This window comes from Protopterus annectens, chromosome 12.part0, assembly GCF_019279795.1.
Source record: "Protopterus annectens isolate FY-2018-M chromosome 12.part0, PAN1.0, whole genome shotgun sequence".
NCBI classification, from domain to species: domain Eukaryota; kingdom Metazoa; phylum Chordata; order Ceratodontiformes; family Protopteridae; genus Protopterus; species Protopterus annectens.
This window is the reverse complement of record NC_056746.1, coordinates 534,631,916-534,650,313: the sequence shown is the minus strand read 5'-3', so window position 1 is coordinate 534,650,313 and position 18,398 is coordinate 534,631,916. Positions and strand designations below refer to the sequence as shown.

At 44.0% G+C, this 18,398-nt stretch overlaps 1 protein-coding gene across 1 annotated transcript in view; it reads left to right on the top strand.

Annotated features, from left to right (window-relative positions):
• DNAAF5 (dynein axonemal assembly factor 5) overlaps positions 1-18,398 on the top strand; it is a 1,078,404-nt gene that overhangs the window by 960,500 nt on the left and 99,506 nt on the right. The gene's annotated exons all lie outside the window — the stretch shown is intronic.

The following is an 18,398-nucleotide window of genomic DNA, read 5'->3' as shown; positions in this document are numbered from 1 at the left end:
TAATTTGTGTTTGAACTGGAGAACCAGACAAAGGTGTCCTCTTTCCTCTTTCTTATTTGCGTTACATTTCGAACCACTGGCAGAGAAAATAAGGGACTCAGAAATTCAAGGTTGTAATTGGTAGGATAGTCAAGAAAAGCTGACTTTGTTTGCAGATGATATTATTTTGTGCCTGATGGAACCAGAAAAGGACATCTCAGGGTTCTGGAATATTCTGAGACAGTTACGGGTTTTCGGGGTATAAAATTAATATAACTCAAAGGCTGTAGCTATAAACGATATACCCATTCATGAATTGCTCCAGCAATACCCACATGTGTGGGAGCATGATAAATGAAGTATTTAGGAGAATAGATTAAAAGGGATTCTGTTATGGTATGGCAGCTAAGGATATATGGTAAGAGACTGAACAAAAGATGATAGAAAACACTGAGAAATTGGAAGCTTTTACCTATGGATATGGGTAGCAAGATATAGGCAGTGCGGTGTTTTGAATCCCTTTAGTTTTATGCACAGGTCAGGCATATTTTTATCAACTAGAGGAGAAGTTGTGGATAGTAATTAATAAAGAGCTGAAGGATTTTGTTTGGGAAGAGAAGAGGGCAATAGTCTTCTGTGATAAGTTGATCCTCCCAATAGAACCAGGAAGTTTAGAATTATTTGATTTAAATGGATATTTTAGAGCTACACAGTTTAGGCTCTTACACGTAACAGAATCAGAAAGCTACAATTCAGAGTTGAAAGGGATAATAATGAAGCAGGGGAGTAATTCAAGAAAGAAGGAAAGAATGGGATTTTGGATGTAGAACCTTACGGAGAATAACAGCAGTCATATTGTATTCATAAAGTAGCAGAAAGTATACTAAGAACTAAGCCAACACGGGAATAGAGAAAGGAAAGTCTTTCAATAGGTATAACTGCAGTTAAGGGTACAAAGAATAGGCAAGGGGTGGAATTTACTGGAGGAAGATGGCAAAGGAATCAAGGTATTAGGAACAAATACTTAGAAAAGGAAAGGTGATAGAATGGAAACATTCCAAGAAGACATTTGGATTGCAAGCTAGTGATTGTTTTCCCTATCAGGGATTGATATTGGACTGTAGAGAAAGAGAGAGAGGGGAATCGTAAAGACCTGCACAGTGTGAATTTTAGTTGAATCTAGAACAGAAGCCACTGTTATAAAGGAATAATTAGTAGGATATATAAAATATTGCATGATAACTATAAGAGTCAATCAGAAGAGGTAGGAAAAGACTGGGATGAGAGATTGGATATACAGTTCCCAAAGAAACAATGGGAGGACATATGTATGGCTCCCAAATATGCAACAAACTCTAGAAGATTTAGAATATTTTGCCTGGAAGTGTTTGCATAGATACTTTTATACCCCAAGCAGACTACAAAGAATTTTTCCTCATATAGATGGCAAATGATGGCAGTGTGTTGAGGAAGAAAGAGGTAACTGGGAATATATGTTCTGAAAGTGTAACGAGTCAGTATCTTAGCTAGGGTAGGTTGAGAGGGGAAACTGCCCTGGGCACAGAGTGTTGGGGGTGCAATCAGCCTATCCCGATCTCTCTTTAATGCAGTACCTGCTTTTAAAAGCCGGTGTTGCATTTGTGGTCAAACCTGAGCACTGTAGTACTCCATGTGTGATCTAAACTGTCGTAACTGCTTTGCTGCATTGTAGCAGACAGTTTGCTACAGTTTTTTTTTTCTTACTTAAACATGAGAGCCATAGCAGGGTATAAACTGTAGCAACTGTTTGCTACAGTTTAAAAGAATATGTGATTTATTTTTAATAAAATAAATCTGAACGAGGGTTGGGGGCTGAGCACAGAAATGGGACCTGAATGGCTGGGGCAGGATAAGGGGGGGTAGGGGTTGTGCATACGCACTGCTTCACAAATACCAACCCATGGCACTGGTTGACCCAGTTATGCTTCTGTAATGAGTTGGTAGATTTTAAAAATTCTCTATAGAGTACTCTGTCAAGGAATATTGGGCAAGCAAGTGAGTGTAACTAAGGATATATTTTTTGAGCTGGGTTACTGAATCTGAATTGCCTAGACATAGTAAGGCTTTGTTAAGTTTAATTCTGCTAGCTGCCGAAAAAAACAGTTACTAGAAAATGGAAATCAAAATCTAAACCAACTATACTTGAAGTGGTGAATATTGTAACAGAGAGAGAAAAAAAGGAAGTGGGCTCTTTAGAAAAGGGTAGGTGTAAATTGCATAGAAAAAATGGAAATTGTGGGAACAACATATGCAGAGAAATAATTTAGAGGAGGAATGATGTTTAAGAGAAGGCAGGAATTGAATAATAGGTGACTATAATCAGGCACACCGACGTCCCCCTCACTAGGCTGGACAAGCAGAAGGTTACTGTTAGTTTCCTGTCGGGGGCCAGAATCCACCACATAACACAAGCACTCAGGTCACTCCAGAACAAGTACAAATATGACTCTGTCATTGTTCATGTTGATGTGAATGACCTGAGACTTACCTCCCTGGACTACATGAAAAGAGACATGGAAGAGCTCTCTGATCATGTAGCCCAGGCTTGTATGACCCTGAACCAGAGTAGCATCCTGCCCTCACCAAGAATGATACCTCAGTATAAAGCAAAAATTATCAATTTCAATAATTGGCTAAGCTTCTGGTGTCATTCAAAGGGGATCCAGTGTCTGTCAGCCTGGGATGACATGCTCGACAAGCCGCGTTGCTTCGCAAGAGATGGCTTGCACCTGTCACCCCTAGGCTTTCGAATACTGGCCAAGGCTCTTGCTGCCCCCATAGTGCCTTTTTTAGGCAAGGCTCAAAAGTCAAACCCACCTCCGTAAACAGCACAATTAACAAAAAACTGAGGGTTATGCTACTCAATGCCAGGAGTTTAAATCTCAAAATGCACGCGCTTGAAGCACTCCTCATTATGGAGAACATCGACATCTATGCAGTAACTGAAACCTGGTTCAAGTCTCCAGAGAGCACCCCAGCACTAAGGGGCTACAACTCATACCACACGTTTCGGCCACAGAACACGGACCGAAACACAAAAGGAGGGGGTGTATCTATATTCATCAAGTGTACCTACACCTCCAGGTTAGTGGCGCAGCATGATACCTCTGAGATCATCCATGTGCAACTAACATCGGGCAAATCTACAATGCAAATTATGGCCTGCTACAGATCACCCTCCATGACCCAGGACCACCACTCCACCTTTCTGGAGACACTGGAAAACATGAAGGTCCTACCGAACACCCTGATATTGGGCGATTTCAATTACCGTACCATTAACTGGGAAAACTACTCTAGTACAAACTCCCAGGCCCAGCGCTTCCTGGAGTTCATCAACTCAAATGCCCTGGATCAGCTGGTAAACTCCCCTACCAGAGGTGAAAACATATTGGACCTGGTCATCACAAACATGGGCGACAGGAGTTCCACACAGGAGGTCAACCCGTCACTGGTTAGATCAGACCATAAACTAATCACTCTGGATGTCCACACCCCACCACCACCCCCAACTGAGGAAACTACAGTAAAAAACTTTGTTAAAGCAAACTTCACCTTACTTAAGACAGCGGTGGTAAGTTTCACAACCCCCACGCTAAGGATAACACTGCCCAAGATGCAGAAACCTTTACAAATGCACTCTATGAGCACCTACAAGGATGCATGGATCGTGCCATCCCTAGCAAAACCAAGACTCACTCCTCTAAGAGAAGGAAACTAGTCTGGTGGACCTCTGCCATAAACAGGCTATACAATAGAAGGAGGAAACTAGTTCAGAAAAAAAGCAAATTCCAAGAAGGAAAGACATCCCTGATCAGTATCAGTAAGAAACTAAGGTCCCTCATAAAATCATCCAAGGCTAACTTCGAAAAAAAAATAGCCATGGATTCAAAAGATAACCACAAAGCCTTCTTTAGCTATGTTAAGAATCTAAGTGGCAACTCGCAGATATGCACTGAACTAGTGCAAAATAGCACAAAATATACTGAACCTGCTGATATTGCCAACATCCTGACAGATAGATTTAGTGCAAACTTTACCCCCCTCTCACCCCCGAAAGGGCCCACAACAATACCGGAAAAGTGTAGTTCCCGGAAATCACAGATGCACAGGTGAAAATAGCCCTTTCAAAAGCCAAAAACACAGTGTCAATGGTGCCAAATGGTGTCCCAGGTGTGCCTTGCACGAACTACAGAACAAACTAACCCCCCCACCTAAACACGCTGTTCAACCTCAGCCTCTTCACAGGCTACTTGCCCATAGAATGGCGCACAGCAACGGTTATTCCACTCCACAAAGGAGGGGCCACACCTGACCCTGGTAACTATCGCCCGATAAGCCTGACTAGCCTGGTCTGCAAGGCTATGGAGTGCATCATTATGGAACTCATTAACAAAGACATTGGGAACCTCCACACACTTGATCCGACCCAGTCCAGCTTTGTTAAGGGCCGATCATGCCTACTAAACCTGGTTGACTTCTTCGAGACAGTCACCAAGGCCATAGATGAGGGAAAGGTTGTTCACACAGCCTACCTTGACCTCGCCAAGGCTTTCGACACCATTCCCCACTTGGGTATTACAGAAAAACTCACCTGCCTGAACATAAACCCCTACGTCACGAGATGGGTTGCCAGCTGGCTTACAGACAGAACTCACATGGTAAGAATAGCGGGCTCCAGGTCCGACTCTAAACCAGTCACAAGTGGTGTCCCGCAAGGCTCGGTCCTGGGACCCCTACTGTTCGGCATATACTTCTCAGAAGTACAGGCAAACACAGGTGGACTATGGCTATCCAAGTTTTCCGATGACTGCAAAATTGGAGCCATAATTGACTCTCCGCTGACAAAGGCATCCTCCAAAAGGGCCTTACTGAGACGGACACCTGGTGTCAAAGTCATGGCCTCAAGCTAAATGCCAAAAAATGCATAGTCGTCCCGTTTGGGAAAAACAAAACACCCACGAATTACCACATAGGTGGCAGCCCCCTTAATACAGAAGAGGAAATAGATTTGGGGACCCAGGTAGATAGTAATCTCTCCTTTGACAATCATATTGCCAAAGTAGTTAGGAAATCCTTCTGTGTGGCCCATCTAATTACTAAAGGGTTCGCATCTAAAAATAAAGAGGTTATAGTACCCCTCTACTTGTCACTCATCAGATTCATCATAGAGTACAATGCCCCATTTGGGATGTACCTCACAAGACACTTCCAACAGCTGGAGAAACCACAAAAGTACCTCACCAAGAGGATTACTGGCCTCAAACATATGTCCTATGCAGCCCAACTGAAAAAACTCCAGCTGAACTCAGTGGCATATCGCTTACTCAGAGGTGATCTCTGCCTGACTTATAAAGCCATGTCCAACTCAGAATTGATGGACATGCTCCACCTAAAGAAATCCAAGTCACTGCGAGCCATGCACTCTAGTGAGTTAAACCTCGCCACAATGATAAATAGAACATGCTGGAGGGATAGATTCCTGTCACAGAAATTCCCCATGCCTTGGAACAAAATTCCAAACTACATTAGGCAGAGCCCTTCACTAACACTCTTCAAGAGAAACTTTATCGAGTGGATGGGTAACAGAAAATACACCCCTGGGATTACTTCATTGGCTCTGCTTGACAGAGGATCAGTTAATTAATCAATGGGGCTGTGAAAGCCGATACACCCTGGCTAGGCTTATAAATGCCCTCGGGCAGGTAGCCTTGTACCTACCTATGAACATATGAACCTAATAATTTATGTAATGTTGGTTATATTACATGATATATAACAATACATGTGATGTATAATGTTTCACAAACCACAAGCAAACCAGTTGCCAGTGAAGGAATAACACCACTGACACCGAGTTTAATGAATAAGTGCTTTTATTCCTTTAATCACTGCATGGAACTTCATCAAATTCAAACATCATAGGAATCGTGATAATAAATATAAAACTCATCCAATCAACTCATACCTTGACTCCGACTGTCTCCCTGAATCGCCTGGCATTGTTGCAAGGGGTTGACATCAGCCACAAATTTTCAGAGCTGTCTCTTCCCCTCGGGGCTTTGGAACTTGACAACTTGATTCCAACTCCTCACTCAGATTCAGGGGCAGTGGGGATTCCCTGTCAACAGCTTCTGCTCTGCCGGGGTTACACTTGGTGTCTTGATCTCCCTCTGTGTTCAAGGTGGTGGAGAGAGTTCTGTCTGCACCCAGAAGCTCCATGAATCTACCTGCTTTGGAGCCCGACTCCCCCCTCCAGCCGTTTTTGTGTCTGAGCCATCTACCCTATCTCCTCTGGGACAGTCTGCCCAGAAAGACTTCCAGACTGTTACCCCTTTGAAACACCCAGAGTCTTCACATCAGTGCAAAAGGAGACACTTGGATTCCACTTTGGAGTCATTTACTGAGGACACCGATCTCAATGAAGGGGAAGGGTCCCCTAGATCACCACCTGAGGAAGTCTCCTTTAGGGACATCATGGAGATACTTCGCCAAAAAGGTGGTTGGTTTTCAAAAAAACCCTAACCTGAAGGAATCAGTGTTTCTGTAAGCTTTTGAGTCAAGCCAGTCTACTTCTTGGGTGCTCCCCCTTGCATATCCCCTTATTGACTTAGTGTCATGCAGGGGGTGGAAGGAGCCAGACACAGTGGAAGATATCCCAAAACAGCCAGACAAGATTCCTAGCGCCCCTTCTGACCACACCCACTGGACCAAAGGCGTTCCCATAGATGCCATGGTGGTAGCAGCAGCCACCAAAAAGCTGGCTCAGCAAAGCTCCACCATCCATCCCCCTAACAGGGAGTCTAGGGCCTTGGACAGGTTTGGGAAGTGGGTATACGCTTCAGTGACCTTCGCATTGCGAGCACTGAATTATTTGGCATATGTAAACAGACTACAGAGGAGTTAGTCAAGGAACTCTAGTTCTGTCCCAGGGTCCAAATCTGCTGAGGAACAGAAGACCTTTTCCCCCAGGATGGTCACACTACAATCTATATCAAAACATGTCCATGAGGTTAATTTTTCATGCTGCAGAAGGTGCCTCACGGGTTGCTGGATCAGGCATTCCTACCAGACGCCATGCCTGAATGCGGCTGTGTGATTTTTCAGAATTCTGCAAGGCATCCTTCACCAACATCCCTTTCGATGGGTCGCCACTGTTCAGTCCAATGGCCAGAGACACTCTCTCCCAAAGTGAAAAACATGGAAAGACCTTGTCTGCCATCGGAATCCACTTTGCTACCCCACAACAGACCTTTTTCAGGAACCAGCGTGGAGGTAAGAAACTGTGGTTCCAAAGATGTCAAGATCCATTTCAGGATTCCCAGGGGGACCTTCCTCCCAGGGGCAGAGGAGGAAATGACAACAATGGCAGATGCCACCCTCATAGCAGAGGGGGTCTGATGAATTAAGGATCTCAAGATACCTTTTCAGACAGACCCAATCAGCGATCCTGAAGGATTGCCCAACTGCTTGTCTGTGGAGGCAGTCGAGGGATGTTTGTCTTTACACCCAACAGCCTGGGAAACCATCACAAAAGATTGTTGTGTGTTAAAAATTATATCCAGAGGCTATTCAATACCCTTTTTCCAAAAACGCTCTCCAAGCAAGATCCTCCCCGATGTTCCACCCAATCAGAGGAAGACTGCAGCCTTAGAAATTTCAAAGCTGCTCTCAAAAAGAGTCATCCAAAATGTCCACCCAGACCAACTTTGATCAGGCATCTACTCCAGATTCTTTTTAGTACCCAAAAACACAGGGGAACTCAGGCCCATCTTGGACCTTATGATCCACAAAAATCAATTTCCAGTTCAATGTTCTGAATGGTCACGATTCAGTCCATTCTACCCTTCCTGCAGAAGGACTACTGGATGTTCTCTATAGACCTTCAGGATACATACTATCACATCAGGATGAACAGTTGCTCCAGAAGGTTCCTCTGCTTTTGGCTGGGAACCATCACTACCAGTTCAGAGTACTCCCCTGTGGTCTCACCACATCCCCCAGGGTGTTCACTAAATGCATGGCAGTAGTGACAGATCACTTGAGACTGCAAGGACTCCAAGTGTTTCCATATCTGGAGAATTGGCTTCTAACTTCTCCCACCAGACATCAACTCCTAGAAGCCAGGAATTTCCTCTTCCATCTAACCTTGACCTTGGGCATCTCCATTATTCTAAAAATGTCTCAACTCCAACCAGTGCAAATCATAGACTTCAGCAGGGCCTGCCTGGACACCATCCGTTTTTTAGCGCTTCTACCTCCAGATAGAATTTCCACCTTGAAGTCTCATGTCAAACAAATCCTGGATATTCCTTCTCCCCCACCTTGAAGTCTCATGTCAAACAAATCCTGGATATTCCTTCTCCCCTGGCAAGTCTTGTTCTAAGGGTCTTGGTGTCCACGGCAGCCATGATTACCCTGGTTCCGGTAACATGCCTTCATATGAGAGTACTTCAATGGATCATAGTGGTCCAGTGGTCCCTTCTTTACTATCCATTGAATTACCCAATCAGAATCTCCCAAGCATGCAAACAATCTGTCCTCTGCTGGCTCCAATTGGAGGAATTCCTTCTTGGACGCCCATTCAGCCTTCTCCCTCCCAAGGCCACTGTGACCACGGGGGGGGGGGGGGGCATTGTCTGGAACAAACAGTCCAAGGCATGTGGTCCCCTCTAGAGACCAATTTGCATAGAAACATTCTGGAGATGAGAGTGGTACTTCTTGCGTTGAAAGCTTTCCATTCCTCTCTTCCCACTGGAACTGTTGCAGTTCAGACAGACAGCATTTCAATGGTCTGGTACATCAACAAACATGGAGGAGCCAAGTCTTACCCCTTGTGTTAAGAGGCCATGAGGCTGTGGCAATGGCGACCTCTTCCAACCGCTTTCTCGTAGCAGTGTACATTCCAGTGAAGTTCCTAGTGGACAGTCTATGCAGGACCATTCTGATGCCTCACAAGTGGTCTCTGAATCCTTCAATGGCAGATATGATCTTCCAGAGATGAGGTCAACCTTGCTGCAATCTGTTCATGTCTCCTTCCAACACCAAATGCAGTGAGTTTATTGCCCTGATCCCTCCTCAGGGACAGTAACCAAGAGACGCTGTAGTCCATGCTTGGCCCTCTGTTCTACTTTATGCCTATCCTCCTCTTCCCCCTATTCCCAAGTTTCTGCAAAAAGCTCAGAGGTTGAAGTGCCAAGTGATCCTCATTGCCCCCTTTTGGCTTTGATAAGTTTAGTTTCCTTTCCTTTGGTCTCACCTGGTTTGTCCGCCATGGACTCTGGACTCCTCTCCAGATCTTTTGTCCCATCCTTCAGGACATCCCCATCTAAGTCTTTTGAACCTGAAACTTAACCGCTTGGTTACTGCAATTTCAGTGATGGCCTGAACTCCTGGGCTTTCTCCCCCAGTTAGAAAAATTTTGATTGCAACAAATAAACCATCCACAAGGAAATTATATAATAGCAAGTGGAAGAGGTTCTCCATTTGGGCTCATCAGAACAATCTGAACCCCTTTATGGCTGCAGTTCCTGTGGTTTTAGATTTTCTGGTTTCTATTTTTCATAAAAGAGCTAGTTTATCTGTGGTGAAAGTGCAGTTGGCAGCCATTTCCAGTTTTCACATCAGGGAAAAGTAATTCTCTCTGGCCTCATTAAGTTATGCAAGGCCTTTTTAAAAGGTACCTTTCTTCTTTGCTGTCCTATCATGGATCTTTTTACTCCTTGGGAAATCACCTTGGTTTTACAAGCTTTAGTCTCGCCTCCTTTTGAGCCTTCAGCTAAGGTTGATTTAAAGTTTTTGACCTGGAAGACTGTTTTCTTAGTGGCCATTACCTCTGCCAAGAGAGTGTCTGAATTACAGGCTTTATCTTGTAAGCCTCCATATTTAGTTTTTCACAAGGACACAGTTACTTTACATACTAACCCTTCCTTTCTGCCCAGGGTCACTTCTGAGGCTAACATAAACCAAGTTATTAATCTGCCTGTCTTCTTTCCTAATTTCTAAAACAAAGGAGAGTACCAACTTCATATGCTGAATGTACACAGACCAGCTTCACTTCTGTTTGGATAGGACTAAACTTTTCAGAACATCTGATCAGCTTTTCGTTTCCTTTTCTAAGACCAAGCTGGGAAAACAGTGTCCAAAGTAACCCTGGCTAATTGGATTGCTAGTTGCATTGTGCTTGCTTACTCATAGGATCATAGGAAGTTACTAGGCTATTGACCCTGAGGCTCTTAGAAGCCTTGCCAAGAATTTAACCCATGTTCCAACAAGTCAGCACCCTATGCTACTGTCCAGCAGGGACATATGTGGAATCCCAGGGGTGTATTTTCTGTTCCCCATCCAGTTATCCAGGTTGTGCTTAAAAAGGTTTAATGAGGTACTGTGCTTTACATTGAGAGGGAGTTTATTCCACAAAAGGGGGAGTCTCTGGAACACAAATCTGTCCCACCAACAAGTCCTGTTGCTGTCACAGACCAGGTTGAGGTCTCACATGTGAGTTACTCGAGTGGAGCTTGACTTGTGGATATGCAGCAGTCCCATCAGGGCAGGGTCTGAGATTGCTTTGTATGCCAGATAGAGGTCACCTCTGAGGAGGCTGTAGGAGACTGAGTAAAGGGACAGGGCTTTTAGCATATCTGTGTAGGGTAGATGTTTGAGGCCCTGAATTCTCCGGGTGAGGAATCTCTGTGGTTTCTCCAGCTGCTGCATGTGCTTTGTGAGATACATGCCAAAAGGGGCATTGTATTCAATAATCAGTCTTATAAGGGAAGAATACAGGGATTTTATGACCACCTTGTCCCTGGATGAGATACCCTTACTAATGAGGTGGGCCGTGTAGAAAGCTTTCCGTACAGTGGAGGCAGTATGGTGGTCAAAGGTCAGTTTATCAACCTGGGTTCCTAAGTCCCACATGACTGACTGTGTACTTAGTGCCTTATTATCAGTGTGATAATTTGTGGGGATGTCATTCTCCCCAAAAGGAATGATGATGCATTTTTTGGCATTCAATTTGAGGCCATGTTTCACATCACTAGGGGAATTGATGACCGCACCCAGCTTGCAGTCTTCTGCAAACTTGGTCAGCCATAGCCCACGAGATTTGGCCTGCACCTCTGAGAAGTATAACCCAAAAGCAGAGGCCCCAAGACTGATCCCTGGGGTACACCGCTTGTTGCAGGTCTACTACTTGAGGTGGCTTCCCGTATTTTGACTAGGTGTGTTCTATCAGTGAGCCAGTTTGCTATCCATCTGGTAACATATGGATTGATGCCTAGTTGAGAGCATTTATCTATTATACCTGAGTGGGGAATAGTATCGAAGGCCTTGGCCAGGACAAGGTAGGTGGTGTGCATTGTCTTCCCCTTGTCTATAGCCTTGGTGACTGTCACAAAGAAGTCAACCAAATTTAACAGGCATGACCTCCCCTTGACAAAACCAAACTGTGTGGGATCAAGTACTCCACAAAGTGTATCCCCTTACCATGTCGTATTAGGGCTCATTCTGTTAGGTCGGGTTCCACCTCCTCCATGTTCTGGTCTGAACTCCCCATTGATGACATTTGCACAGCCACTACCTGTTCAAACTACCAATTAGACAATATCTCCAGGAACAGAGCCTCTTTTGGTTCTGTTGTGCTCTGGAATATCCTTCCATGAGGGCCTCCCAAGTTTTTTTGTAGCTGGGGACTCTGTCCCACAGGTTGACAAGCAAATGAAGACAACAACTTCGGATAAAGAAGTTATGTACTCACTATAGCATTCCATCTGAGTTGTTGCCTCTCATTTTTGCTGTTCAGCCTTCCCTCCCTCCATCCCCTTACCTTTTGAAAGATCTAGTGGAGATATATAGACAAATACTTCCTTACTGTTTGAGCTCTTGACCTTCTCTGATTCCTCAGGTTATTTATTTGTAGTTGAATGAATCATCTTATCATACAACTATATTTGTAGTTGTATTATAAGATGATTCATAATTGTGCAGCAAACTCGATCTGAGGGATTTGGAGGAGAGGAGCCTTATGGGTAGGGCAGGAGCTCAGATTTTAGATCCTAGAGCTTTAGAATGCAGCTGAGTCAGATCCAGTCCCACAGGTTGAAAGAGCAAATGAGAGGCAACAACTCAGATGGAACGTTATGGTGAGTACATAACTTTTTTTCTCCTTCACACAGGATTGTTTTCCTGGTGTCTCCTAGATACCTCACTTCAAAGATATTTTCTTCCAAAGAAGAACTTTTCCACTCAGTCAAAGACTTCAACAAGGGGAATTTCTCAGGATATTAGGATTCATTGTATCTATGAATCTCATTATTCCTCTAGCCAGGCTCCACATGAGAATGATTTAGTGGTACCTGAAATCTGTATGGTCCCAACATCAGCATACTCTCACTTTTCAGATTCCAGTTTTTGGGATTTGTAGAAAGAGAACTGCTTTTAATGGAGAGGTCAATTTTATCTGAATCCAGGTCTCCCATTCTCCCTTGTAGCACAAGCACAGTTTGCAACAACAGATGTCTCAAACTTTGCATGGGTACTGTGTTTGTGAGGGTAAAAATACATGGTCTTTGGAAGAAAAACAACAGACCAAAACACATAAATATAAAGGACGTGTTGGCAGTCATAAATGTCCTCAACAGTCTCAGTCATCCGTGGTCCTCAGGACCTGTGCAAGTGATTACAGGAAACAGCACAGTGAGGTCATGCATAAATGGGGGGGGGGGGTCCAGCTCTTAGCCTCTTTGTAGATTAGCGGTGATAGCTTAGGTTATAGCAGTCCAGCATAGTCTCACTCTACAGGCTTCGCACATTTCATCAAAGCAAAGAATTGTTGCAGACAAGTTGAGCTGGACCATGACAGAGCCTCAAGAATGGGAACTAAATCCTGGGGTCTTCCATGATTTTATCCAACTTTGGGGAACACTCTCAGTCATCTGTGGTCCTCAGGACCTGTGCAAATGATTACAGGAAACAGCACAGTGATGTCATGCATAAATGGGGGGGGGGGGTCCAGCTCTTAGCCTCTGTGTAGATTAGCAGTGATAGCTTAGGTTATAGCAGTCCAGCATAGTCTCACTCTACAGGCTTCGCACATTTCATCAAAGCAAAGAATTGTTGCAGACAAGTTGAGCTGGACCATGACAGAGCCTCAAGAATGGGAACTAAATCCTGGGGTCTTCCATGATTTTATCCAACTTTGGGGAACACCTCAAGTTAATCTGTTTGCCTCCATTCACAACAAACAACTAGCAAAAGTCTGCTCTTGGAAAACAGATAGATTCTCTTTTTTCTGGACAGGAATGTTCTGTATACCTTTCCATTGTTATCCAGGGTTATTTGGAAGATTCAGAAAACCTCTCCAAATATTATTTTAGTGACCTGCTTCTGTCCTAAGCAACGGTGGGTCTCCCTTCTTTTGGATATGGTCAAGGGGGATTACCACAATCTTCCTCACAGACAGGACCTACTCACATGAGGCAATGGTTGTTTAAGGCACCTCAGAATGAAACAACTGCAACTAACTGCCTGGATGATAGAGGGTTTTTTTTTGAGAAAATGTATATATTTAATCCTTAGTTTATTAATCTAACTTTAAACTTTCAAGATTCTTTTATCTTTTTTTTCCAAAAATCTTTATTAAATTTACACATATGACAAAGCAATCTTATATTTATATAAATGAAAAACATGCAAAATGATATCACTTTAGTTGCAAACTGTTTACATCACAGACACCATTGAAACAACTGTAGTTGTAAACATTATACATCACTTATAAACCATCCAGTCATTATCAGTTAAGTATTGTATGGCTCATTCGAATCCTGCCTCTTAAACCTCGTTCCTGCACTACATATGTTGTTCCCATAATTCCCATTTTTCCTATGTAGTTTGCTCCTTCCCTTTTCTAAAGATCCTAGTTCCAGTTGATGTTCATCGTGTTTCACTGTTGCATTCATTACACTTGGGTTATCCTGCTGGCAGGCTACCTGCAGTCGGGCTGAGTTCCAAAGTCTAGTCTGGCGTCGGTTGATGTCACCTCTTCCTTGACGTCAGTGCACCAGGGGTATAAAAGATGCAACCAACGCCATTTTATTCAGTCTTTCTTGCCGTGCGGAGCCTGAAGCAAAAGCAGTTTGCAAGTGCCGGTCGGCCGACTCCTGAGATTTTCGAAATAGAGTTTCAGAACCGAAGTCTTCAATAAAGCTAAGTACCCCGTTGGGGAAACTTTTTCTTGCTCCAGACCAATGTCAGTAAAAGTTAACAATTGTATTTCTTGTGGAAAGCAAATACCTCATAAGGACTTTCACTCTTAGTTTATTCCTTGCCTAAGCCATGACCACGACATTACTAGTTGTCAGTTTTGTGCTAGATTCAACAAATGCACTATTAAACGTCGGTTTGATTTTGCCTTACATTACTTTGGCCGAAGGTTTAACTGTATAATGTCGTCGGAACAACCGATGACCGAAATTCATAAAATGTGCAAAGACAAGGAAAAGGACAGGCATCCGAGGTCCAAAACTGATGATGAAGCCTCTTCTAGGCCAGTCACCGGTTCTCAGTGAGGCGCTTTTGCAGCCCCTAACACCCGCTACCTCAGAGCCACAGGCCGTATCCAGCTCCCACGTGGAGACAACTAGGCCTGTGGATACTCAAGGTATTGGGCCTACGGAAACTATTCCCTCAGATGGGTCCAGAGCCGCTGAGCAGGCATCGGCTTCTAAGGGTGTTTTCAGACCTTCACAGCTTACTATTAAGTCCTCTGCAGCAGCCAAGGTACAATCAAAGACACCATTAAAGACAAGGAAACAAGTACAGCATTCTCCTGGACAGTCATCTATGCCAAAGAAACAGATGCTTAAAATGGACGAAGACTTAATTACTTTGATCAGGGGTTCCCATCCCCCTCCTGATAAAAGGCCTAGGCAAGACACTGATTATGATTCCTCTGACCAGGTTTCTATTTCCTCTGATTCCTCTTCAGATCAGGGTTATTCTCTACCTCCCTATGAGGACTCTGATGCTGAAGAATCTATACCGTCAGCCTCTCCACCTGAGGATTATTCTTTTGGGGAAACTCTGCACACCATGAAGGAGCATTTCCACTGGGAGAGCCAGGATTACTCAGATTCCAAGAAAAGGCTCAGAGATTTTCTTTTACTGCCTCAGCACAGGCCCCTAGCTATCCCCCCTGTGCTTGATATTGTTGATGATGTTTTCTCTGAATCCAGTCTGTCTCCTGATTCTTTACCCCCTGCACCAGTCAAGCCAGACAGGTATTACAGGGTCCCTGACTCTCATAAATTTCTTTATAAAAACCCTGCTGCTGACCCAGAAACAATTTCTCAGGGTCCCAAAGGGGTTAAGGCTTCCACTGCAAAAAACCCTGTCCCCTCTGATAGGGATTCTAGAGCACTGGATAGATGGGGGGAAAAGTTTACACTTCTGCTACTTTAGCTGTAAGGGCTTTAAACTGCCAGTTTCACATGCTTAAATACCAACAGTACCTCATGTCTTTGTTAAAACAGAAAATGTATACAAACTCAGAAAATCCTGACAATAAGGAAATGCGGGAATTATTGCATGCAGCTGAACAAGTGGGAAAGCATACTTTGCAATGTGGTTTTGATTCATTAGAGGCTTCTTGCAGAGCCGCAGTTACAGGCTCTGTCATTCGAAGGCATGCTTGGTTGAAAGAATAAAGTTTACCTAAACATGTTAAAGTAAAATTATTGGATGCTCCACTACAGCATGATACTTTGTTTGGTGTTAAGGCAGAAGAGGTGTTAAAGAAAATGGAGGATAAAGCAAAATCTATGCAGACAGTAAAGGATTTCTTACAGGTTCAACCACCTAGGTTTAGTAGAAACTGGCCTTCAAAAAAATTGGTCCTTTCAGGTGTCAGACAGGCCACAAAGAGGCAGATACAGATGCCCAAGAGGCAGATCTCAGCCCCAAGGATCCTACAGACCTAAACAATGGGGTGCTTCTACCCCCAAAGGAGGAGAAGACAAATCACAACCTTACAGGAAACAGTCCCAATGACTTCCCTCTACAAAGGCCAAGCACTTACCTTTTGGCAGCACCCCTAGGGGGAAAGCTAGCACTTTTCGCACAAAATTGGCACATAATCACCCAGGACAAATGGGTTACAGGTTCCACTTTCACACCCTTCCAAAATCAAAAGGAATGCCGAACCTGCCACAAAACCAATTGGCAGAGGCACAGAAGGAAATTGCTGCTCTCATGGACATGGGAGCTATTCAGAGTACCACAGCAAGAACAGGGACAAGGATTTTACTCAAGACTTTTCCTGGTACCCAGAAAGGACAAAGCCTGGAGACCGATACTGGACTTGTCAATTCTAAATACTTTCCTGGATGTTCCAAAATTCAAAATGTTAACACTACAGCAACTTCTACCCATGCTGGGCAAGAAGGCTTGGCTAGTTACTTTGGACCTCAAGGAGGCATACCTGCATGTCCCAATCAGACAATCTTGCAAAAGATACCTCAGATTCATAGCTGGCTCAATGCATTACCAATTCTCTGCACTGCCCTTTGGCTTATCTACTGCACCCAGGGTCTTCACAAAATGCCTGGCACCAGTAATTGCATTTTGCAGACAAAGAGGAATTCAAATATATCCCTACTTGGATGACTGCCTTATTTAAGCAGAGAGCAAGGACATTCTACTAAGACATATGGCGTTTGTAAAAAACATTACTAATTTGCCTAGGGTACACTGTAAATGAAAATAAATCAAAACTAGTGCCCTCTCAAGAGATAATATTCCTGGGTGCAAGCTTAAATACAACTGCCCAGATGGCTTATCTCCCGCCAGACAAACAAAGGCAACTGACTCATTACTTTCAAATGATGGCAACAAAGACCCAGCTCCCTGCAAGAAAAATTTTACAGGCCCTGGGTTTCATGGCATCCTGCATTCTACTAATTCCGTATGCAAGACTGCATATGAGGAAGCTACAGTGGTATCCAAAAAGTGTTTGGACTCAACATTGCCACAGCCTGGAAACAATAATAACTATAATTCCCTGTCTACAACAGGAGTTTCTTTGGTGGTCCCGGGCCCGTCACCTCAACAAGGGACAGCCCTTCACCTTGCCCACAGCCAGGCAGACGATAACAATGGATGCATCAGATTATGCCTGGGGGGCGCACATGGCAGGAAAATGTATTCAGGACACGTGGCCCAAGGAACAAATGCATTTTCACATCAATCAAAAAGAGATGCTAGCTGTACAGAATGCCCTGACAGCCTTCAAGGATCTAATACATCCAGGACAACTATTACTAAAGACGGACAACACCTCAGTTATGTGGTACATAAACAAACAAGGGGGCACACATTCCTACCCCCTCTGCAGGCAAGCCATGACTTTGTGGAACACAGCACTGACCTATCAAGTACATCTGCAGGCACAATTCCTGCCAGGAAAGAAAAATACACTGGCAGATGAACTAAGCAGAAATCTCATGGATCCACACGAATGGAAACTAAACCCACAGGTCTTCAGTATGATAACAAGGAAATGGGGACGCCCAGACATAGATCTTTTTGCCTCCCCTCACAACTGCCAACTACAGAAATGCTGCTCAAGGACTTATCATTCAAAAGCATGGAAAGTGGATGCTCTTTCATTCAGCTGGGAAACCCTGACAGTTTATGCCTTCCCTCCACTGCCTCTTCTTCCCAAGGTACTCCTAAATGTCAGACAAGAGAAGCCAAAAATTATCCTGATTGCCCCAGACTAGCCATGCCAGCACTGGTACCAAATCTTAAAAAGCTTGTCTCAAGGCTCAGCCTGGCCTTTACCTCAAATTCCTCATCTACTGACTCAACAAAACAACCAGATTCTACACAGTCAACTCAGAACCTTAAATCTGGCTGCATGGCAGATAATATAGTCACTCAAACCACACCTCTCTCTAAAGCTGTTATGGATGTCATTTTAGAAGCCAGGAGGCCCAGCACTAGGAAATCCTATGCAGAAAAATGGATGAGATTCTGTGCTTGGAACCAGGCCCAAGGACCCGAACCACTTGTTCCAAATATACCTCAGATTTTACAATACCTAACTGAGATACTGGACAAAGGCCTATCCTTTTCATCTATTAAGATCCATGCTTCTGCCATTTCAGCTCATTACAATACGGAACCTCCTATTTTTTCGCATCCACTACTAAGACAGTACCTCAGAGGGAAAAGAAACATAAGACCCCCAAGGAGAGCACCAATACCTACTTGGGACCTCAATTTTGTTTTAGAAAAACTCACACTACCTCCTTTTGAGCCAGCCAACACAGCTGACATAAAATTCTTATCATGGAAAACTGCTCTGCTCCTAGCAATAACTT